Source organism: Taudactylus pleione, unplaced genomic scaffold (genome assembly GCF_031769625.1).
Source record: "Taudactylus pleione unplaced genomic scaffold, aTauple2 ptg000015l, whole genome shotgun sequence".
Lineage (NCBI taxonomy): Eukaryota > Metazoa > Chordata > Amphibia > Anura > Myobatrachidae > Taudactylus > Taudactylus pleione.
In genome coordinates, this window is record NW_028284417.1 from 30,954,578 (window position 1) to 30,979,692 (window position 25,115).

The 25,115-nt window shown below is 42.6% G+C and overlaps 1 protein-coding gene across 1 annotated transcript in view; it reads left to right on the plus strand.

Moving 5' to 3' along the window:
* Window positions 1-2,210: 2,210 nt before the first annotated feature.
* The window catches only part of FHL5 (four and a half LIM domains 5), a 111,508-nt gene continuing 88,603 nt past the window's right edge, over window positions 2,211-25,115 (plus strand). The window contains exon 1 of the mRNA XM_088470865.1: window positions 2,211-2,271. The gene's annotated coding sequence lies outside the window, so the exon portion shown is untranslated. The remainder of the gene's footprint in view (window positions 2,272-25,115) is intronic.

Consider the following 25,115-nt stretch of genomic DNA (forward strand, 5'->3'; position numbering starts at 1 on the left):
GGTGTCAGACACCTCCTTGTTGCATTTGCGATCCCAGCACAGCGATCGACGTTGCAGGCTATGATCACTATCGTGACTGATGGTCAGGCTGCAGGAGCTGAAGCTTCCAGCAACCTGGCCAGTGTCTAGTCATGCAAGAGGCCAGGAAACTGCGTCCACCGATGTAGACTCCCGGAAAATGGAGGCGATATGCCTCAGTTTCCAGGAAAAGCGACCAGGCACACCCAGGCTCCGCCACCATATGCCACAACATGCCAATCAAGCTGCAGCTAAGGGGGTTTGGAAGTGAGATCATAGGACCGATTCTGTACATGCGCAGAATAGGTCTTGTACAGGCTCAGACCCCTAGACATAGCAGATGTGCATTCATCCTCGGATGTGTGCCCTTAGTAGTGATCACCAGACATTAACTGAAACTATACACAAATAATACAATTTTCCATAGGCGGGAGGACCTAAACTCCATATTTCCCCCATCTTGTCAAATAAAAATGTGGTTCCTCATTTAATGTGGTACAGCAGGGTGTCTACTTTATAAAATGGTAGACTTTGTTGGGCTACCATATTCTTCCTACACAACAGTGAACATTTGAAAATAAAAAATAATATTTAATTGAAGTGCAGATATTTTGCCAAAACCTACACATAGAATCCAACTTTTACAATATAATACTACATCATTGGACATTCGGCCCACAGTAGGCATATAGCTCTGACATTTCTCCTTTGATGGTGCCACAGCATGAACGTTTATGCAGTGATGGCCATGTTAGCTGCATTGCTCAGGATATCAAACATGATAATAAAGGGAATATTATTTAATACCAAATACAAGGTCACAGTATTTACTTTTTTTTAGCTTTTCTTTTGTAACTAATGCAAAATTGAATATAATGAGCCAATATACATAATTATACTTTTCTGCCTGTAAACAGAAAATTACACTCAATATTCTGTCTTGTAAATTACTCTTTTACATTCAAATCAGGGCCAAAACCAGGATTTATGTCACCCGGGGTAAGGCAGTAATTTGGCACCCTCCTTCGCCATAAATATAGATTCTGTCCTTTTAACCCCTCCCCCTCCCCTTTGTCTCTAAAACAGTCTGTGTCCCTGCCCCCCTTCCAGTATCACCCTTAATCTGGCCCTAGCCTACCCCCACCACGCATGATTCCGAACTCATCATAGATTCCTGGTTTTTGTCTCAGACCATCACAGTACCTCCTCAAATCCTGCCTGCCGCCCCTCCCTCTCCCTGCTTGCAGCTCTGTTAAAATTAATAGAAAGCTGTGGTTTAATGTATTTCAATGTACAATATTTGCTCTAATGATAACATTAATTTTATTATAAAATTAATCAAATCTGACTTAAATGAAGAGTAACAAAGTGATAATTTTAAATAGAAAAAACTGCTAGCAAATGCCATCCCTATCTTGGATTAATATTAGTTTTAACAGAGCGAGAGATGGTTCTGAGAGCAGAAAGAATGAAATGGTAAGGCACTACCGATAGGTTATGCTTTTCTAACCAGAACTTCAGCAAATCCATTTTCAAAACTTCAGATCAAATTCAGAAGCATAAGTTGCTAGTGAAATTTGGAAATGTTTTTAATCCTTTTTCATGTAAATTACGGTAATTTGGTAGATTTCAAGTGCACAATTATCTGTGTAAAAATGTATATTGTATTTTCACTACAAGTTAAAACAACATTTTAGTAAATATTGTGCTTCTAGGTTGTATGGTTGTGTTGCAGGAATTGGCAACTGGGAGACTTAATGGAAAACAAATTAAAATGACATTTACACTTAAGGGCCAGAATCTGCTGCACACTTTGGTATAAAATGATGCCTAGCTAGGTTATAAAAATGGAATAACTTTTTCATTGAACAACTGATGCTGAATTATTTCTATAACTTTGGCTCTGCCGTCTCCACAACTGTGCACATTCCAGTCATTTCTGTGGCCACTGAAATTCCATCAAGTTAGATCACTGGTCCTGGCCATGGTTAAAAGGCAAAAAAAAATTATAAAATATTTGCTACTTTCTTTAATTTGCAAGTTTGGGACCCCAACATAAACATCCCTTATTGCTATGTGAGAGAGAGACATTTGGATAGATTTCAAGAATAACAAACCATCTCTGTGAAAGAGCCAAAATCTGACGAGACTTAAATTACAGATACACTGCTCACTGACTTCAGTATGTGTCTGGAAACGTCCCTAGAAGCCATTAGTAGCTCAGCTGAGAGAAAGAAAAGGAAGTTGTAACTTGTAAGTATCTATATTAACTTAAAAGTGTTATTTATTAAAATGTACTGAATCATATACAAATACCAAAGTAAGTAGTGTGTACCTTATATTTATAAGTTTTCCCCAATTCAACCATAATAGTATAATAGTAAAGGTGGCAGAATTCATATTTTTGTTTAATCTTTTGAATTATCTAATTTTGACAAAGTGTTTGATCTTTTCAGTATGTTTATTTATATTTTAAACTCGTTATAATGAACCAGGTATACTTTGAGATTATTAGTTAGATCAAAGGGTATTTTTTTATTTTATTATTTTTTATTATGTAATAGATGTTGGTAAAATTCATAAATCTAGTCAATATTTTTCTATTACATATCACTAGAGAAGTGAAGCTCATATTTTTTATTAAAACCACAGCAAGTTTTGCTACATGACAGCAGTGAGAATCATAAACCCATATTTTGTCTCTGCTCTGATTTACAAGGGCTGATTGAAAAGTAATGAGACTGATTTTTATTCTGATTCAGATGGCTCCACAGGATCAGAACATTTTTATTTTTCAAAGTATCCTTCACATTTAATAAATTTTTTTTGCAGAGTTTCAACAACGATGCAAAGATGTGCAGTAGACTGTTTTGTGACAACACTTTTAGTGTTGTAGCTGTGGCATTTTTCACTTCATCTGTTGAGAACTTCTTTCCACATAGTTGTTTTTTCAGGGTTGGGACTGCCCAGAAATCACAGGGCGCTAAGTCCGGGCTATATGGAGGGTGTACCAGTGCTGTCCCTTTCATTTCAGTCAGTGCTGCCAATGCAACAGCAGCAACATGTGGTCGGGCATTGTCTTGGAGCAAAACTCACTGTTTCTTCAGCAAATGTGGTCTTTTTTTTCTCATGGCTCCACACAAATGGGTTTTCAAGACGTTTGCATAGTAGTCACCATTAATTGTCTATCCACGGGGACCTTAGTGCTGTAGGATCATACTGAGCACATTGAAGAACAGCAGAAGCATTACTTTACGCACCGAAGGTATCACACTGAATTTTTTTGGCGGAGGCGAATTCGCATGTTTCTATACACTGCACTGTTGTTTGGCTTCCGGATCATAATGACAAATCCACGATTCTTCACACTTAACAATCGGGTATCTTCTCCAACATTCGAAGAGTGTTCTTGCACGATTCAAATCTCTCTTCTGAATCGCTTCAGCTGTAGCATCTGCTCTTCTGTGAGATTTCTAGGTACCCACCTGGCACACACACGATGCATTTTCAGTCCCTTTGTCACAATATGCTGAACCCTTTAGAATGAGATGGCAAGTGAAGCCGAAAGTTTGCTTAAAGTTAACTTTCTGTCATTTTGCAACATCTCTGCAGCTTTGGCAATGTTGACATCTGTAACCAGGGTGTATGGTCTCCCAGAACTCTCTTCATCAGTCACTTTCATATTACCCTCTTTGAAGTGCTTCCATCACCGAAATACTGCAGTATGGCTAATTGTTTCTCCACAGTATGCTTCATGAGTTTCATTTCTGCTTTTTCCAAGTATAACACAAAATTAAATCCAGGGCCGGCTCCAGGTGTTGCCACGCCCAGTGCAGAGAGGGACTTCGGTGCCCCTCACCCTGCACACAGTGGACTTGCACGCCTGAAAAGGGAGCATGGCCTAATTAACCTAGGCCATGCCCCCTAAGTGACGCTAATTGGGGGCATGCCTCCCATTTAATATCAGCCTGGGGGCGAGCCCAACACTCCTTCAGTAGCTGGGCTGCCCCCAGCCCTCTCACTGCACTGAATGGATGTGCGTGCTCTGGGGCTGGCACCGTTTCACAGCTGTGGTGCATGGGAGTGCCCAGCCTACCGACCACCGGTGGGACAGTTCAGTCCATGGGTGGAGTAGCAGCGCAGTGCCTGAAAGTGGGACTGTCCCGCTGAATTCGGGATGGTTGGGAGGGGTCGTAGATAGCCCAGCCAGGCCCAGGTAAAGGAGGGGGCTTGGCCTAATTGCGGGAGGTGTGGCCACACCCCCTTTACAAAAAATAAATAAAAGTCACTTTTGCAGCACTGTGTAGCGGCGCTGCAGCGACCGTGAGCAGTCGCGCACTGCAGCCAGCACAAGCTGTGTGCTGAACTGTTGTGAGGGAGGGGAGGCGACGCTGGACCCAGGCCCTGCTGAGCCCCTCTAGCAAGCCTGGGGCCCGGGTAAACTGTACCCGCTCCCCCCCCCTCTCAGTGCTTTATGGGGTGGTGCACCTGTTCTACTGCACTGGTCGAACATGCCTAGAGCCGGCCCTGATTCAATCACAGATCTCTGACATAATCTCACAGCCACGTCTTCCTCATCCGCCATGATGAAACATACGAAGATCTTCCACTTGCTGTGACCAAACAAAGAAGGCTACGACAGTCCAACCGCAGGTTCAGACACATCGCTGTATGAGCTTCACAATAACCTGCATAGCGTTGCCTTGTCTACCTATGGGACAGAAAAACAGATGTTTCATCGAATTTATTATTATTTCTTGACCTGTTTTAGATGGGACTCAGAATGTACAGTAGGTGTGATTTCCTAATGCTCAGAACATTGCTAGCTTAATGGATCTGAGTGCTTTCTCTGCCCATTTATATTTCTCTTGTTCTGTACCTGATTGGTGAGAGGCACATTGAATTACGACCTTTAGTAAAGCACTCCTTATGTCTATGAATTTGATAAACAATAGTCCAGTTTTCAATTAAATTGATATGTAAGCTACTTGTAAGTACTGTTCTGCTTTGCCTAAAAGTTTATACATTTGATAATAAATCTATTGCAGAAGAATTTGCAGTCATGTACAAAATACTAATAATTATTTATTAGTTTGTAGTACTCTGTTGTCAAAATAAGGGTCATTTTGACTCACCATAGGCTACATTATTACCCAAATATTTATGCTCTAACTGAGGTAACCAGTGTACTTATTATTAAAATGATCTTATCAGTCACAGAAATAGACAACTATCTTAACCAGGTTGAACTCCTTTACATAGACAGATGTATATATTTGAATTGAATAACCTATAAAGAACATTTTAGTTCTTTTAAATTACATATCATATTACAACATCTAATAATGACCTAATGTTTGACTGTGATAGCAGAGTGATGATCTGTGTCAGTTTTATTTACTTATGATGTGTGACATTGTATATAATAGCCCAAGAAATGTATCACATGCTGTAGCTGCAATATATTACAGTGAGATGCATTAAAGAATCTATTTTGTGCACTCTACCGATAACTAGTGGAATTAGGGCCTGAATCAGACCCGGTTGCCAGCGCTGAGCGCTGGCAACCGGGTCGATGGTGGCCCAGAGCGCATGCGCATGACAGAGCCGGCTCCGTCGTGCGCATGCGTGAGACCCGGATAGCGACGGGCAATCCGTCGCTCCGGGTCTCGTACCAAATGGGGCGTGCTGTCGATGTTGAGTGACAGCACGCTCCCTTTGGTGGGCGGGCTGGGGGAGTGGCTGCCCAAACGGAGGCATTCCCTTGTGAACGCCTCCGTTTGGGGCCAGCCCCACTGACATCACGAGTGATGTCAGTGGGAGAGATTTCGTCTCTGTTAGAGCCGAAATCTCTCTGGGGCTTGCGGCAACGAGACCCTACCACAAGAGTCTCATCGCAAGCCCGATGGTCGCGATGGTCTTGACCATCGCGACCATCTTCCTGGCCGCTCGCTATAGCTGTGGGTGGTCACCCAAAGCTATGCGAGCGGCCAGGAGGCTGTTCTAAAAAAAAAAAAATTGCCCGGCCCTGATTCAGAGCGAGCGCTCTGTCAGAGCGTCCGGCTCTGAATCAGGGCCATAGTTTGAATCTGGAAAATCTTCCCTGCAGTTTTTCATGTTTTTTTTTTTTATCAAAGTTCAAATGCATGGTCTGCTCTCATCATATTTATTGTATAGTATAAGGATCTATGGGCCTGATACAGAGATGGACACAATGAAGATGTTTGCACATTTGAGTGATTATTTGCTACTGCACAAAAAGTTCTATAAACCCCTATAGTACATGTGTTTTCTCTGGGTATTAACGGAGTCTACTGTTGTGTACAGTGGCGCTGGCATTAGATGCGGCAAGGCAAAACCATGGGAGTTCTGGGCAGTGTCTGGGAAGTGCCTTGAAGTGAATGTAAAAAAAGGCAGACTCATGGGTGTGTTATGGGAGTGTCACGGGCGTGTCAATGAATGCGTCTGAGTTCCCAAATGCACAGCCGCAGCCACAGAGGCCATGTTTAGCTGAAATTCAGAAGCAGACGCTGTGCCATAGGTTGATAGTAGACACAATGGTGCACCAGTGGTGGTAGTGCTCAGAAGCAGCAGCGGAGTTACACTGTCCACAGACATTAAAAGTGCTCGGCCAAGGCTAGTACTGTCCGGCATACGCTAGAGCACAAGGTGAAGGCTGAAACTAGCATTTGCATATTACCGCTGCTGTGACTTCACAAAAAATTGCAACTACAGCTGCAAATTCGTCCACCTCTGAATCAAGCACTAGTCTTGATGTTGATGGGAATCATACTGTTATACACAAGGCTTTCAGAGGGAGGGCGGCATGCACAGTATGTGATTGTGACAAAAAGATGGGCATGGGCTGGATGCTGTTAAATACATTATGCCCTTAACTGGCGGGTTTAGTTACATATGATAAATTACATAATCCACATGGTAGGAGCAAAATAATCCTGCACATTATTGTTAATTCCATTTCTGGTTATTTACTGTATCAGCCACTGAATTTTGAACATAGGGTTTGGATTGTTCAATGACATAAATCAAGTTTTGGGGCAAAATGACTATATCACAGCTGTGCAGAATTCCAGTGATACAATCCTCTACTTCTGATTTTACCAATTCATACTGTTTTTGTAAAATAGTATTTTTTTTATACTATAGAAAACAAAACTTTATCCAGGAAAACCTTAAGTATTTTGCCCAGTAGTTACCGTACATATGTGTGTAAATGTATACATATAATACACACAAAAAACAATGCTCCCCAGCACTTAACACACATAGTATTGTTGCAATACAAATCCCAGTGATCCATTAGCTTTTCTTTTAAATGTTTAAAGGGCAGACTAGATGGGCCAAGTGGTTCTTATCTGCCGTCAAATTCTATGTTAAAACTTTTACAGAGTCATCTGCAGATCAATACACACACAGTCTCTCCCTCCCCTTTCTCCTCCCCTCCATCCTATCAACTCCCTCCTTCCCTGTTACCTTCCGCTTTATCTTTCCTTTATTCCCAACCGCCTCACCCTCTAATCGACCCCTTTCCTACCCTTTTTCATTGCAAATAACACGTACCTTTATTATTACTCAGCAGCATTGATCACCTATTTGGGAACTAGACCTCTGGTCACTCTTATAACAATCTTCTGCAACCTCCAATGCACCATTAAGCTTAGCGACACTTAATAAGTTTGTTCCTTCTAGACATGGTTCCCTTGTGGGCTCGAATGTTACAGGGCACCCAATTGGGCTTCCTCATTACCCCTATCGCCTTATTTTTCTTCCCTTCCATGGCTTTCCTGCTTACCCCTCTCTATTTCTTTCTAAAGCCAGGTGGTTCCACTTATTTTCTTAATTAACTAGACCTCTAGGCCAGTGATTCCCAACCTCGGTCTTCAAGGCACACTAACAGTCCTGGTTTTAGTGATATCCATGATTGTTCACAGATGGTTAAATCAAAATAACTGAGGTACTAATTAAATCACTTGTGCTCAAGTATGGCTATCCCTAAAACCTGGACTGTTAGTGTGCCTTGAGGACTGTGGTTGGGAACCCCTGCTCTAGGTTCTCTATATGTCAGAGCACCTTTCTCCACCCCTAGTCATCAGCAATGTTAATGGACTTAATTGCCCTAGAAAATGTACTGCGGTCCTGTGAGCTTGTAGGAAGTAAAAAGTGGATATTGTCTTTTTACAAGAGACCCATTTCGACTTCAAGGCAATTTGCTTAGACCTTTTTTGAATCTGCAGACTATAAAAAAATGAAACATGGTGTAGCAATCCTGAGCCATCATAAAATCATTTTATTTCATGCTAAAACTATAGTTGACCCTAAGGGCAGTTAATTGTTATTGGAACCATTCGGTCAGAGCTGGTTACATTAATCCCTTCCTACACCCATTACCAGAATCAGGTTTCCTTTTTTAAAAGCCTGTTTCATCATATTATATGGGTTGCACAAGGCCACATGGTTTTAGGCTTAAGATGACTATTGATACACTCCTTGAGAAATAGCTATATTTGTTGAAAAACCACAAATACTGCAAAGTTTCATTCTGGAAAAAGAAGTTCCACTATAGTCTCTTTCTTTACTGACTTCTATTTGGAGATTTGCAATCCTTTTTCAAGGTGGGGGACAGCCAGTGTTGCTTCATTGCAACCCTCCCAAAAAGTCCCTCTTTGGGTTATATTGCAGCTCATGTCACAAGTGGCTTCTCTTAGAAGTGCACTCCTTTTCCAGTGAATGAGTGACCAGAGACTTGCGTACCAAAGTTTTCATGAGCTCAGGATATCAATGAGTCTCCCACGCACCTTGCCCTACACACATGAACTTCTTTACCTGTTAGCACTTCCAAGGATCTAGCAAGGTATTCCCCTGTCGGTTCTTTGCATACATGATTGCAATGTGCACATTCCAATTGATGTATATGACAGTCATTTTAAATTGGACTTATTTAAATAAAAAGACCATTGATGATGCTGCACAATGAAGGCATACAATCAGAGCCTAGCTGAGATATTGTGCTAGTGCCACAATAAACATTTAGAGTAAAAACTATTTGCTCTCACCCCTACTTGCCAGAAGTCACCTAAGTAACAGCAGAAACAGTACAAATAAATCACTGACAATGCTAAACTGGCAAAATGTGATTTTGCTGTTTGGAATGTGTACCACAGTAATCTAAATAAAAATATATACAGTTGCAACATCAGGTGTGTTGTCTCCTGGGGTGAGCACTTTGCATGCAGCAGCTAGTTAGTAGCACACCAGTCCAGGGCCTTAATGAAACCTAAAAATAAATCCTAGACTGTCCGGCTCTAACTAATAAAGAATTCCGTCTCTCAGGGTAACATGACCTAGTGTCCCTCTCACAAAAACAGCATTTTAGCAGAGCGCTTACAGCAAGCAAAAGTATAATCTTTCAGCAGGCGATCAGTCGGCTTTCCCCATGTAGTGAGAGAGAGACTAGCAAAACTGACACACCTTTATTCTCTCACAGGTGCTCTGGTAATTAAGGCTGTTCATTAGCTAGATGATTACCACACAGAAGTTAAGAACCTTCCATCAATAACATCTCAATGCTTTTATCACTATGTACCGTGGGTGCAAGAAGTGTGGCCGCCTCTCCCTCTGGCAGCCAATCAGCAGTGGCGGCCCCTAATTGGCTGTTGGTCCACAAGCTCGGATTGGATCGTGACCGGTGCCAGATTTAAATTGCGTTGCTACTGTCCATGTCTGCCATTGCCTGCTGGTGCACCATCTGTAATTAGCTGGTGGCCCAGCCCCAAATCCACACCTGCTGGCTGCTGATGGCACACAGGGTGAGGCAAGAGGCTGCTGGAGGGACACAGGGAGATGAGCTGCTGGGGAGGGGCATAATGTGTTGTGTGGAATAATGTGTTATATGGGGCAATACTACTATGTGGCATAATCTGTAAAGGACATTACTGTGTGGTATTGTTAGCATCCGGATCATTTTGGTGGCAGGTCCCAGCGCATTCGGTATGGGATCCTGGCTGCCGCATGACCGGCAGTTCGATTCCTGCTGCGGCAGCCCGACAAAAGAGCAGAGCCCGGTAGCGGAAGCCCGACAGCACTGGAAATCCCGATCGTCCCTAAGGTAAGTATAAACTAACCTAACCAACCCCCCTAACCCTCCTTAGGGGTGCCTAACCCTAACTTTCCCCCCAAGTGCCTAACCCTAACCTTCCCCCTCTAAGTGCCTAACTCAAACCCCCCCATCCCCGCTGCCTAAACCTAAGTCGCCCGGGGGGTGCCAACCCTAAGTCCCCCCGGGGATGCCTAACCCTCCCTCCCCCTATCTTAACCATAACCCTCCCGCAGGGGTGCCTAACCCTAATCCCCACCAGGTGCCCTAAACATAACCCTCTCTCCCACGGCTGTCCGCTCGCGGAGCCCGTCATCCCTTCGATCGGGATGCTAGGCGCCTGTCTCCTGGCATCGGGAAAATGACAGGCGTCTAGATTTTAGACACCTGTTATTTAACCCTAGGCGGGATAGAGGATTCGGGAAGCCGGCGGTCGGGATTGCGGCCGCCGGCTTCTTAAACGTATCCCGGTCCCAGCTATACTTGTTACTGGGACACTGCATCTTGTCCTGATCCATGTTCCGGCTGTTGCAGGTAGCTGGATTCCTGTCTTGTCTGTGTTTAGCTCATAGCCTGTCATTCCTGTCTGTATTTTTGTCTCAGATGCTCACTAATCGCCATCTGTCTGTGTACAGCTCAGGTGCATACTAGCCTATGATTAGGAATAGCTCTCTGCAGGAAATGGTTTTGATTGGACCCTGTATTCCTTAAGTTACAACCAGCCCTTCACGCCATGCCGGTTATATTGTCTGACATGCTATGTTTGTTGGTCTGTTCTCAGAAGCCGGAGTTCTAGCTGGTCTTCCTTGTTCTTCAGTTCTGGTGTCCTGTACCTGTCTGTTGGATCTGTACCTGCCAGTATGTTTTCCAGCTGTGTATAAATCCATCTATGTCCTCACAATTTGGACTCTCCAAAGCAATTACTCTGCAGTTGCAGTTAATCTCTCTACTGCCCGCAGCATCTCCATACCACAGCCACTTCTGACGTGTCGGTTTGGTTCCAGCTATACCTACCTGCAGTATTCTCTACCTCGCTGCCCTCAGTTTGTGTTCCTGCTGTGTCTACATGCTCCTGTCTGTTGTCTGCACCTTGGCCTGCTAGGCCGCATCACAGCCTGTACATCTATTGGCTCTCAAGTCACATCTCGGCTGTCATAGCCGCACCTCGGCCCACATCACAGCTTGTACATCTATTAGCTCTCCAGCCGCACTTTGGCTCTCAAAGCCACACCTCGGCCCTAAAGGCAACTCAGTGTAGGTTTTGTCATACCTCGGCCCTCAAGGCCGCATCTTGTACCCAGTCCTTGTTTGTTTTTTGTATGTCTGGTTTATGTCTGTGTTTGGCTTGTCTTGTCCTTGTCCATTATCTTGCCTGTTTAGTATATGTTTAGTGTATGGTTGTATAACCCTCTACTGCTGGAGGCGTAAATCCAGGCGGCCTTCTAAGTGCTGGTGTGTAAATAAATCACTAAGGAAACAGCGGGTGGCTGGTATTGGTGGAAGATACTCTCCCTGGCTCTAGAGGTCTTACACAACAATGCGAGAACCAAAACAGGTATAATATGTAAGGGGCATTTCTGTGCAGTTTAAGGGGCATTATTGTGTGGCATAATGTATAGGAGGTACTACTACATGGCATAATGTGTATAAGGGCTCTAATGTGTGGCATAAACTGAATTGCTTAAATAAATAAAAACAAAAAACTCAGCACTTACCATTGTTAACCACTTAACTGACAAATTATTTTTCCAAAAACCGCTCCAAAATTGTCGGTTTCTTTTATGATTGAATTAGGTTAAGAACATAATTTTAAACTTATCCATCACTATTTTATTTGAAAAAGTTTTTTTTTAAAACACAGTATACCAATTTTTATGTTATACTGTAGTGATGGCCATTGACAGCTGTACCATCGATGGTTCATCCATCACTAGAAGCCATCAATGTTTTAGCGATTGGTCGAGATCTGTGTAGACCACAACTGCCGATGTTTCCTAAACATCAATTGAGGGTTGCCATCAATGGTGCAACATTGATGGCCACCAGCAATGACAAACCACTTGTTTTCGGTCAGACCATCGATGGTCGGTTGCCATTCCTAATCAGAGACTCTGCTATATATATATATATCTATATATATATATATATATATATATATATATATACACACGCATATGTATATATATACAGGTTGAGTCTCCCATTTCCAAATTTTCAGAAATACGGAATAATTTTGGCATGACTGAGATAATGAAACCTTTGATTTTTGATGGTTCAATGTACACAAAATTGAAAATATTGTATAAAATTACCTGCAGGCTGTGTGTATAAGGTGTATATAACACATAAATGCATTATGTGTGTATATTTGGGCCCCATTCCCAAGATATTTCATTATGATATGCAATTATTCCAAAATACGGAATATTCCGTTATCCAAAATACCCCTGGTCCCAAGCATTTTCGATATGGGAGGCTCAACCTGTATTTATATACACACACGCATATATATATACATATATATATATATATATATATATACATACATACATACATACATACATATAGACATATATATATATATATATATACATAAACTAACGGCCCTTATCAAAACGGGCATCATGGAGGAGGAGGAGGAAGAGCTGAGGCCGAGGAGGGAGTGTGCAGGGCGCTGCTGGGCTGCCTGGGTACATAGAAGCAGCAGCCAGACCCGCCGCTGCTGCTTCTTCTACACAGTGATCAACTAGTGATCACTGTAATTCCCGGAGCCGCAGCGGGAGCATGTCCCACTGGCGGCCCGGCTATAGAGCAGCGGCGGTGGCTACCAGAGCCGTTGCTGCTGCTCCTCCACACAATGATCACCTAGTGATCACTGTAGTGCCTGAGCCACAGTGGGAGGGTCTCCCACTGGCGGCCCGGATACAGAGCAGCAACGGCTGCCCGATCACTGCTGGCCACAGTGATCGGGTCACAGCAACAGCTGCGGCTACATGAGCCGCAGCTGCTGCTTCTATGGCACTGTGCCGGGAGGGGGTTGCTGATGGTACCCGATCACTGTGGTCAGCAGTGATTGGGAAATGCTAGAGAGGCAGCCATGCTTGCAGAGGGACCAGAAGGTGCCTCTGATGTAGGTGGCTGCGGGAAGATTAGCTTCCCACAGCCGCCTAGTGGGCATTTCTGACTGGTCATATCAGATACGACCGTGCCAGGCAAGTGGTTAAATCACTCACGATAATACATAAATAATGGGGTTTTGGTTCACTAATTTTACAATTGTGAGTGCTGAGTTTTCTGTTTTTATTTATTTAAGCAATGTGGTCACAAGCCACTTTGCACCCCAGGCCTGGGAATGGTGAGTGCAGGTTTGCACCCAAATCTGGGGGTGGCGAGTGCAGTGGATTTCTGACTTTGTTTATTTGTTTAATTTTTAATTAACCTTTTTGTGATCACAGCTTTCTCATGCACCCCTGTGCAAGCTCATTTATTTTAACCTGTATCAGCTGCCCTTTTGGTAGTATGATAGAAGCTGTTTGGTGACTGTCTTGCCTTGAAAAGCCATAAGTTAGTTGGCAGGTGAGCTTTAACCTAGTTAACATGTTTTCAGTAAAACTCTGTGATAGCAGCTAGCAGGTTTCCATAAGTATGACAGATAGTGTAGGACCTGCAGAGAAATGGGGTACAGAGATGTGGGCTGCAGGCTTAAATACCTTGATCAAACCATGAACCAAAAACCCAATGTATTATTGTGAGTGATTTAACAATGGTGAGTGCTGAGTTTTCTGTTTTTATTTATTTAAGCAATGAGGACAGAAGCCACTTTGCACCCCAGGCCTGGGAGTGGCGAATGCAGTGAATTCCTGACTATATATATATATATATATATATATATATAATTATATAGATATATATATGTATACACAGTACCAGGCCCCTTCAACGACCAAACGATGGTTGATCCACGTGCACGGATGGTTGATATCAATATCGACCATCGCCCATGCATGCGGGCCGACCTGGTCAATATCGACCAGGTTAGCCTGTTTACTATAGGGACCCGCGATCGTTGATCGCGGGGTCGTTATAGTAGTGGGTGTTTGGGGCATGTGCTGGATGCTCGATATTGAACACCCAGCCTGGGGCGTATCTACCCATTGGCCAGGATGGCACTCGCCAGGGGCGCCGGCCAAAGGGGGGTGCCGTCCGGCAGTGCCACCAGCAGCCAATGGGTGGACTACCTCGCTAGTCCCCCAGGCCCTAAGTGTAGGGCAAACCGCAGAGAGTGGTCTGCCCTACACAGTTTACTAACACACAACCGCCAGCGGCAGCTGTCTGTTTGTTATAGCAGCCAGCCAATGATAGTAAGACAGACTCTCATTGGCTGCTGCATCCACGGAGGGAGCCGGCTGGAGCTCACTCATGAGCTCCGCCTTCCGGCTCCCCCCCGTAGCGGGTGATGGGAGAGACATCATGACGTCTCTCCCATCCCATAGTACAGAGCGAGAGCGGACCCGGAGGAGAGGATAGCTGCGGTTGTCGGCAGGAGCGGGGATCAGGTAAGTTGCTTTTTTTATGGCACAGCACAGTAGGGGGCACTGTATAAGGGGTGGCCGCTACTGGGGGCACCTTATGGGGGGATGGACGCTACTGGGGGCACTGCAATGAGAGGGCCACTACTGAGGGCACGTTATGGGAGGGATGGATGATCCTGGGGGCACTGTATTGTGGGGGCCGCTACTGGGGGAACATTATTGGGGGGGCGCTACTGGGGGCTCTGTATAGGGGGGACTACTACTGGAGGCACTGCATAGAGGGGACTACTACTGGGGGCACTGCATAGGGGGGACTACTACTGGTGGGCACTTCCTGAAATTATGGGGGGAGGGGGGCACCAATCTATTACCTTGCCGGGGTTGCTTGGATCCCTAGATACACCCCTGCACCCAGCGCATGCAGGACGATCGTTATCGTTATCTGATAGTCTTTAAAGTCTGACCGTGTGTACCCTCCATTAGGCAAGTTTGGAAAAATGTTGCAAAGTAAGAATGCTTTCAAAAATAGAAGTGTTAATAGTTTATTTTTATCAATTAACAAAATGCAAAGTAATTGAATAGTAGAGAAATCTAAATGACTACTTACATTTTATTAAGAAAATAGCCATTTTCTTACAGGCGCAATTCGTAATCCAAGACTTTTTTTGTTATGGGGAAGAAATATGTTTACAATTTAATACATTTTGGAAATCAGTATAAATGTTTTGGAGTTTTAGGGGTCTAGTTACCAAGCAGTGTTAGGAGACAGAGTGAAAAGTTATAAGTCTGTGATAAGGTGCCAGCCAATCAGCTCCCAACTGTCATTTTTCAAACACATCCTGTGAGATGGCAGTTGGGAGCTGTTTCGCTGGCACCTTATCACAGACTTATCACTTTTCAATCTGTCTCCTAACACTGCTTAGTAACTAGACCCCTTAGTGTGTTGTTGGAAAGCTCCATGTGGTATTTGTACAACCATATGATTGCCATTCAGCGAGTATTACTGTTTTGTAGTTTATTATAGTACATCTAAAATGTAACAGTATTTTTCTTTGCACTTTCGATTAGTTATGTTCAATTTAATATTTTTTTTGCTTCTAGGATATAAACTCATTTTAACCTTTAATGTTTCAGAAAATTCATTATTGCCTTGTGCTGTACACATCAAAAAATTAGTTGCATTTTGATACAGAAGGATGATTGTGCTGCAGTTTTTGTATATATTTAAGAATGATAGCAGACTAAAATGTATTAACTTAAGGAATCTTTTCAAAATTAAAATGAGATTTAGTGTGGTCTCCTACTGGCATTAAATAGGATATATGTACTACAAATTTTTTATGCCAGTAATGGCATTAAAACTGGTATCAGGATAAATCCTATTGGTCCAAGTGACATAGTACCACTTAACAGATAATGGGAGAAAGCTTAAAACAATCTCTATAACCAGAGATTTACATTATTAACTCTTTCCCTGCAGATAATGGGCCTGATTCTGAGTTGGGAGTAAAGCAAAAAAGAGCAAGTAAGGTTGCACCTTGGCAAACCCATGCTGCTCTGCAGGTGGGGCAGATGTAAAATGTGCAGAGAGATTTAGATTTGGGATGGCTGTGTCCAAACTGAGATCTAAACTGTATAAAAATAAAGCTTTCCAGCACTTGTGGGTTCCGTGCAAATGCAGTGGGTATTCACCCTGCATGCAAATATAATAGATGTATTTGCACCCCTTGCGTTGTGCAACATATTTTTTTTTTTTTGCCATTTTGCATTGCAGGGGGTGCAAATACAACCTAAATTTAGGTTAGCTAAAATACTGGGAAATATGAAGTGGGAAGGGTTAGGCCAACTTGTAGCAATATAGATTTCACTGATGTGATGTATCTGTTAAACTGGTGTGGGAAAATGTATGGTGCTAAATTCACCTGTATGTAGAACTAAGTTGCACACGCAGTGTCTATTAAAAATAGTCATAAAGTATGGGTCTGTGTACACAATCATTAACTATTTCAGTTTCTTTGCTGTTTATATTTTGACATTTGATAGAGGAGACATGCAATGGCCGCACTGCCAGTCTGGGCCTAATAATTTGTTTGTAAAATCCCAACTATCCTTCATCCAGCTCTCTAAACTGAATAGAGGAACATTATTAATGGACTTGTGCACCATGGGCCTAATTGAGTGATGTACGCTAATCCCATCCCAATCCTGTAAGCAGCAGCTGTGCGATAATATACAAATGTTGCATGTGCCGAAGAATGTATTGAGACACTCACCTATGGCTTTGCAAATCCAAGCACCTGTGTGCAGAAATGCATCACTGCAGATCATTTGATTACCTTAGTCACCCCATGGTCGTGCCGAATGGCTACGGGAAATGAGATGTTGGAGCCATTTTTGTTCTATACAGAGTTGCAGATGCAGGCTATGGCGCCCTGAAAACTGATGCAACACATCTGTTTTTTTTGCCACCTTTCCCCATTAACTCCCCCAAACGGTCCCTGCCTGTCAATCACTGTGAGTGAAAAGACACTGCCAGCGACTACGATAATGTACCCTGATGCCTGCGACTTAGATGTATGCGCATCGTTCAACTGCGTAAATATTGGTTTTACGTACATCTTGGAATCAGGCCCAAGGTACAGCACTTATCCTTATTTATTTACCACCCTGATCAAGTCTGGGAGGCAATTACCTTAAAATGAAAAAGATTGCTACAAGTATAGCTAGACAGTATACAAAAACTGCTTTCTACAAAATATAAACACATATGTGAAATATAGCTATGAAATATAATTTTCTAATTAGTTTAGTAGTAGTTATAAATAATACTTTTAATAAAGTGACAATAAACCACAAATTGAATATAATGACTACCAATGCTAAACGCATTTCAGTCTTGGCTATGGATGCATAAAAGTAACCATGGCAGTGTATCACTGTCTTTGACTTCCAGAATGTAGAATCCTTATTAAATAATCAACAAGAAGTCTTTAGTCATATAGACTGGTGTCTATATATTTATATACGTTTAGATATGTATTTGATAAGTTCATTGAAGTAAGGTATCTTAGTTGCAAGGGGTAGACAAACAAGACATGATGCATGCCAGTTATATCGTTTACAATCTTACATTTATAATCCTAGAAAGATTTGAAATAATCTCATCTGATTAATAACAGCAAAAATCCATCCGCAGATTTCTAGCTAAATTTGGCAATAGAACAAAATAAAAAATATTAATTCTCTATGAAATTTAGGATTTAGTAGCTGATTTAAGTAAATATAACAATGTTCAAGATGTACAGCCAAAATTAATTATGGTTTGTGGTTTCTAAAAAAAAAAAAAAAAAAAAAAAAAGAAAAATAGTCTTGCCATGTTTAATACTATATATGCCTTTATTGATTGTTTCAAAAACCATTGATTACTAAAGTGAAGGTTTTCCTGTTTGTTGCAGGGACCGCTTACATCTCCTTCCCAGCACCTGCACCCTGTCTATCCCCAGCGCCTGTACTCTGTGTATCCCCAGCACCTGTACTCTCATGTTTGACTCTGTATCCCCAGCACCTGTACCCTCACATCTGCATCCCTAGCACCTGCACCCTGTGTATCCCCAGCACCTGTACCCTCATGTCTGTATCCCCAGCACCTGCACCCTCATGTCTGTATCCCCAGCACCTGCACCCTCATGTCTGTATCCCCAGCACCTGCACCCTGTGAATACCCAGCACCTGTACCCTCATGTCTGTATCCCCAGCACCTGCACCCTGTGTATCCCCAGCACCTGTACCCTCATGTCTGTATCCCCAGCACCTGCACCCTGTATATCCCCAGCACCTGCACCCTGTGTATCCCCAGCACCTGTACCCTCATGTCTGTATCCCCAGCACCTGCACCCTGTGTATCCCCAGCACCTGCACCCTGTGTATCCCCAGCACCTGCACCCTGTGTATCCCCAGCACCTGCACCCTGTATATCCCCAGCACCTGCACCCTGTATATCCCCAGCACCTGCACCCTGTATATCTCCACCACCTGTACTCTTATGTCTGTATCCACAGCACCTGTACCCTCATGTCTTTATTCCCTGCACCTGTACCCACATGTCTGCATCCCCAGAACCTGCAGCCTCATGGCTGCATCCTCAGCACCCACACCCATATGTCTGTATCCCCAGCACTCTCATCTCTGTATCTCCATAACATAGAAACATTTGATGGCAGATAAGAACCATTGGGCCTATCTAGTCTGCCCATTTATGGTTAGGGATGGGTCAGGAGTTTGGTTAAGGTCCGGGATTAAGGTTAAGGTAGGTTGTTAGGCGGTTAGAATTGTTTGGGTATTAGGGTTAGGGTTTTAGAGTTAGGGGTTAGTGTGAGGGAGTTAGAGTTAGATGTTTCTTAGAGTGGGGGGTTTAAGGATGTTTGGGTATAAGTGTTAGGGTATTAAAGTTAGGGTGGGAGTAAGGGTACGTGGACAGATACTCACGGCCAGGTCTCCGAGTTCTCTGAGAGTCTCCAGGGTATGATTCGTAATAGCCACGATATCCTGCGTAATAGCCACATGCTCAATAAACTATGCTACTCTCAAGAACATCCCCAGAAATAGAAATCCCAACTACAAGCAAGTCATGAAATCACTTACATTGACATACCCAGATGATATTGCATGAGGATGAAGGCATATTGGGAGTAGTAGTCATGCAGGATGGAATTGGAAATCCATATACATTTTGATTAACTGTTATGAAAATCACACTTTGTACCTGCACCGTCATGTCTGTATCCCCAGTACCTGCACCCTCATATCTGTATCCGCAGGCACACTGTGACTAGGCAAAGGGAGGAAGGGGAGGCGGCAGCACGGAGATGAGGTGAAGTAGGCGGCATGGGGAGGAGGAGCACTGTGGGAGAAACATCATGATGCCTCTCCCCACACACAGGGCAGGAGCTGGGAGGCAGAGCTCGACACACCATTGCGTAACATACATCACAACGGGGGCCTGGCAAATAGAGATGGTGGTGGCAGCCGGTTCTATCCCATGACATCCTGCCCTCTGTGGGCCGGCACCAGCTGCACTGCCCTAGTTACGGCCCTGAATCTGCATAATCAGCTGCTTTATGTGAGACTCAGGTCCAGTCTTTGCTCTGCACCAGGCACTGACTGCCTTAGTTCAGTCACAAAATATACATACAGAGTAACCACACTGCGCTAACTATTAAATATGGAAGTCTCTTACATAAATATCAGTCCTGAAAATTATGTGGTCCAATCAAGAACACTACCAAAATGTGCTTGTGTTTCAGCCTTTGTTCATATATTGGATGATTTCTTGTTTCTCATAATGTGACTCCCACATATAAAGAGAAAAAGAACAATAGTGCAATACTGTTGGATAATTTGACACACAATTTATTACACCATCACACTCACATTTGTAAGATAAAAAACATGCACATTGCATCACCAAGATGCACTCCTGGGTGGGTATTGTTCAGGTGTACCAATAGTCTCTTATTAGAAAAAAGTGCAGGGGTTAAGGTTCCGGATACCCGTCTCCACCTCACCAAGTCCACGGTGCTCCTGACTGTGCCATTCCCAGAGTATAAGTCCCACTTGCTTAACGTGTTTCGGAATGAAATCCTTCCTCAGAAGCATAGTGGGATGTTTCCTGCAGGCCTGATATACCCCTTCTAATTGGTAACTTCCTGCCTCTGAACTTCCGCTCTTTCCCAGAGTTAGCTCGCGCCCGGAAGTCACGTGTCCGCCGGAAGTCACGTGATCGCAAACAGAATCACATGCTTTCCCGAAGGTGGTCATAATTCAACTTCCTCCATGGTCGGAAACGGAACATACTCTCCTCCAGATTTGCGTTCCAAACCAGAAGTACTCGTTCCTCCATTTTGCAATGTCCATGAAGTGCAGTGCCGGCAAATTAAAAACATAATAAATATACATACTTAGGATACTATTATAAAAATGAGTGGGTATGAATATGCTATTAATAAAAACATCATAAGAACATCTTATTGCACACCATAAAACAGAAAATGGATCATATTAAAATTATAACAGGTGAAATAAATGAATCTAAAAAATTATAGAAACCATTTTAATTCAAACTCCCCATTTAATCCTTTGGGGACTAGTGTCTGTAACTTATGGATCCATCTCATTTCAGCTTTGGATAACCTATGTTCAAGATCTCTAGACCTCCATATTGGATTTATTTGTTGTATCCCCCAAAATGATTTAATTTGACATCTGTTTGATCCATGTGTTGTTTTAAAATGGGCCGAGAATGTGTGTGTCTCCAGACCTTTTCTAATATTATACACATATTCAGCCAATCTTACTTTTAAATTTCGAGTGGTTTTCCCAATGTATATCAAACCACACTGGCATTCCAATGCATATATAATATTTTTTGAATTACATGTTATAAATTCTTTTATACTGGAGACACACACGTTCTCGGCCCATTTTAAAACAACAGCGCTGTGAGGCAGTAACGCTAACCATTACACAGTCTGTGCTGCCCAATATATGAACAAAGGCTGGAACACAAGCAAATTTTGGGAATGTTCTTGATTGGACCACATCATTTTCAGGACTGATATTTATGTAAGAGACTTGCATATTTAATAGCGCAGTGTGGTTACTCTGTATGTATATTTTTTGGCTTTTTGTTTGAGACTTGTAAGGGGTCTTTAGAGGCACCATCATCTGCAGCTTCTGTTGCGCAAAAACAAGAACTTTTTTTGCTATATCGATTAGTTCAGTCACAGACATTTGCACTCCTGTTATTTAAATAAAAAAAAATCAACAAAGAAAAACGATTTTGTAAAAAAGACAGAAAAACAGTATGTAATAATGAAGGTTGAAAATAAAGTACAAAAGACATCTAATATACTGTAGTAATATACTATTAGATTTCATGATGAAACTCACTGTAACATTCAAATGCTAGAGAGTGTTCATTTTCCATAGCAGGAAATTTGGATTAAAGTTTACTGTGCACATTTTTTAAATTTCTAAAAATAGACTTTAGAAAACAGGACAAACTTGGAGGAAAGAGAGAAGGGAAGGGAACTAAAATTCCTTTGGGGTTTGTGGTTTGTTATTTGTGCCCATTCTTTTCTTGTTTGTTTTTCAAAGATATAGATATAGAGTTTAATGTTTTATGAGTTATGCATAGTTATTCCACGCCACTGTATTAGAGCGAACCAAAACACAATTTTACAGATGTTCTAATGCATGGTCCTAAAGATATTAGGAAATTAAGATATCAAGACGCTGCATAAAAAATGGCACTGGGCACAACCATATATAATTTATTTGTCCAATAGGAATAGAATAAACAAATTAATCCAAGTACTTTACATCATTCATCTTACCTGTAGTTGTGTGGCTATGCACTACTTTTCAGACTCCCATGCATGGGTCCACAGGATCTACATACTGGATGATATCAGATGTCTGTGAAAATTAAAGATGTACCTGCCAACATCTCTGCTGTTACTGAGCCGTGCAGCATTCATTAAGATCTATGAGTGCAAAGCCTTTATAACCCTAAATTACTCAGACAGTGGCATTTCTTTTCATGTATGTCACTAGCAAATTAGTTCACTTGTCATTCAAAACAAGTAGTCACTCAAAGGGGTGAAGCTAGCCTTTCTGTCACCTGAGTAAAAGACTCATCATGGTGCCCTCCCCAGACAGCATTAGTGACCACCATATACTAGACAGCATTAGCGCTTGCAATATACTACAGACAGCCTTAGTGACAACCATATATTACAGACAGCATTATTGAGCGCCATATACTACAGACAGTATTAGCAACCGCTGTATCATATAGACAGCATTTGTGATGACTGCATACTGAAGACAATATTAACCTTCTAGCTCTGAATGACTCTGGCACATATAGCCAGACCCGAACTAGCACTTCTGGCTGAAGGGCCAGTTCTGGCCCATAAGCCTGGGTGAGCAGCTCTGATGTCTGCTTATTAAATGCTCCATTTTTAACCATCTTTTCACAATTTTAAATATACATGCCCTTAATCAAGGTCAACCATTTTTTTTGAGCGGGTTCTGGACAAAGTTGACCTGCTTCAACAGGGAACCCTGGTAGTAGGTGGGGACTTCAATTGGACCTTGGACCACCTCCAGGACACTTCCACAGGTTCTTCAATGACCCCTTGCTGCATGTCAAGATGGGTGAGATGTTTGCTACATACTTATCAGCTGTCTGATATTTGGCATATAATTCATCCCATGGAGAGGGATTATACCTATTGCTCTAGTCTCCATAAGTCATATTCCAGAATAGACTATATATTGCTAGGACATAGACATCTCCACCTAGTCCAGGTGTCTTCTATAGGAATAACAACTTTGTCAGATCATGCTCCTGTTAGTATAGACCTGTCACTTGTGCCTTCTGATGCTACCTATAGAACATGGCATTTTAATGAGTCCCTACTATCTGACCCTTACTGTAAATCTCAGGTGGTGGAGGCTATTGATGTTTACCTAGACTGTAATATTACTCCTGACGTCTCGAGCATCACTGTTTGGGAAGCTCATACGTGCGTTATAAGGGGCAAATGCATTCAATTGGACTCCTATTTAAAAAAACAAAGGGGGAGCCAAATAGAGGGTCTATTGCAGCAGATTTAGGCTTTGGAGATAGCACACAAATCTTCCCTTTCCTCTGTTGTCTACGTTCATCTAGTCAAGAGTCGAACAGCACTAAATAAGCTCCTTTTGGACAAAGTTAAACACTCATTTAGGAAGTTCCGGAGTCGGTACTATAGGTGGGGTAACAAACCCAGTAAAATGCTGGCTAGAGCCCTGAGGATTCAAATAGCTCATTCTTTTATCTCTTCTATTAAGGATGAGATGGGTTGGGTTTTCCACAATACTGGTCAGGAGCTTTCTGCTCTTATTGTTCCTCATTGTATAATCTCCCTCCCTCCCTGACCTACCCTGACATTAGTTAGAAGCAATGAGCTATCGAGGTGTACCTTCCTAGAATCTAGTTCCCTAAACTTGCTGACCTTGCCAGGACTAGATAAGCCTTTCATTCTACTTGAATTGGAGGAGGTAATTAAATCCACTCCATCGGGGAAAAGCCTGGGCCCAGATGGCTTTACTATTAATTATTATAAGGCCTTCAGAGATAAAATAGCTCCTATACTTTTGCAGGCCTTCAATACTGTCTTGACTGAGACTCCCTTTTCTCGCCAATCCCTAGAGGCTCATATTACGGTTATTCCCAAAGATAACAAGAACCCCTCCCTATGTCCCAGCTACTGCCCAATCTCCCTGTTTAATGTCGATGTTAAATTATTTGCCAAGCTCCTTTCCAATAGATTGAAACATTTCCTACCTTCTCTTATTCATAATGACAAAGTAGGATTTGTTCCAGGACGTGAAGCTAGGGACAATACCTCCAAAATTATAGCACTCATTCACCACATTTCAAATACGGATGCCCCAGCTATTTTGTTGTCTACAGATGCTGAGAAGGCATTTGACAGAATAGCCTGGAGCTTTATGTCTGGGGTGTTGGATCATCTGGGACTGGGTCCTGTCTCCTTTCAGCGAATTCTTGCCCTCTACCGCTTTCCCTCTGCTCGTTTTAGAGTTAATGGCTCCCTTTCTGATTCTTTCTCTATTTAGTGGGACTAGACAGCGCAGTCCTCTATCTCCCCTAATTGTTATTCTCTGTATGGAGGCTCTGGCAAGGTCAAACAGGTTAAACCCAGATATATCAGGTTTTTGTCTAAGTAATAGCGAATATAAACTAGCTCTTTTCACTGATGATTAATTGGCCATGATTATGAATCCCGTTATCTCGTTACCAAACCTAGTTGATGAATTTAAGATTTTTGGAGACCTCTCTAATTTAAAGGTCAACTACTCTAATTCAGTTGCCTTGAATATTATGGCATCTCCTCAGATGGTAGCAGGCCTTAAATAGGTGTTTCCATTTGCCTGGCATGCTTCTCAACTGAAATATCTGGGTGTCATCATTACTAGGGACCTTTCTCGCTTATTTGAGACCAATTTCTCTCCCCTTCTAAATAAAATATGTTCTGACCTACCTATTAAGATAGTGTCTAGCTGGTTTCTAGAGGTCCAAGCGCTGATTAGGGAATTTGTTTGGGGAGGTAGTAGGCCTCGTTTAAAGTTAGACATCATGTTCCATCAAAAAGACAGTCTCCCTAATATTCGAGGTTAATACCGGGCCTGTCTCCTCCATGGAATTTTAGAATGGTCCAGGATAGACTCCACTAAACAATGGGTGCAAATTAAAAACCAGGCACTAAGGATTCCTATATCAATAGCTCCATGGCTTCCCTCCCTCCCCTGTTCTTCCCATCCTACTATTAGACCCACTTTAAATTGTTGGAATACTCTGAGACTGTCTTCCTTGATTTCAC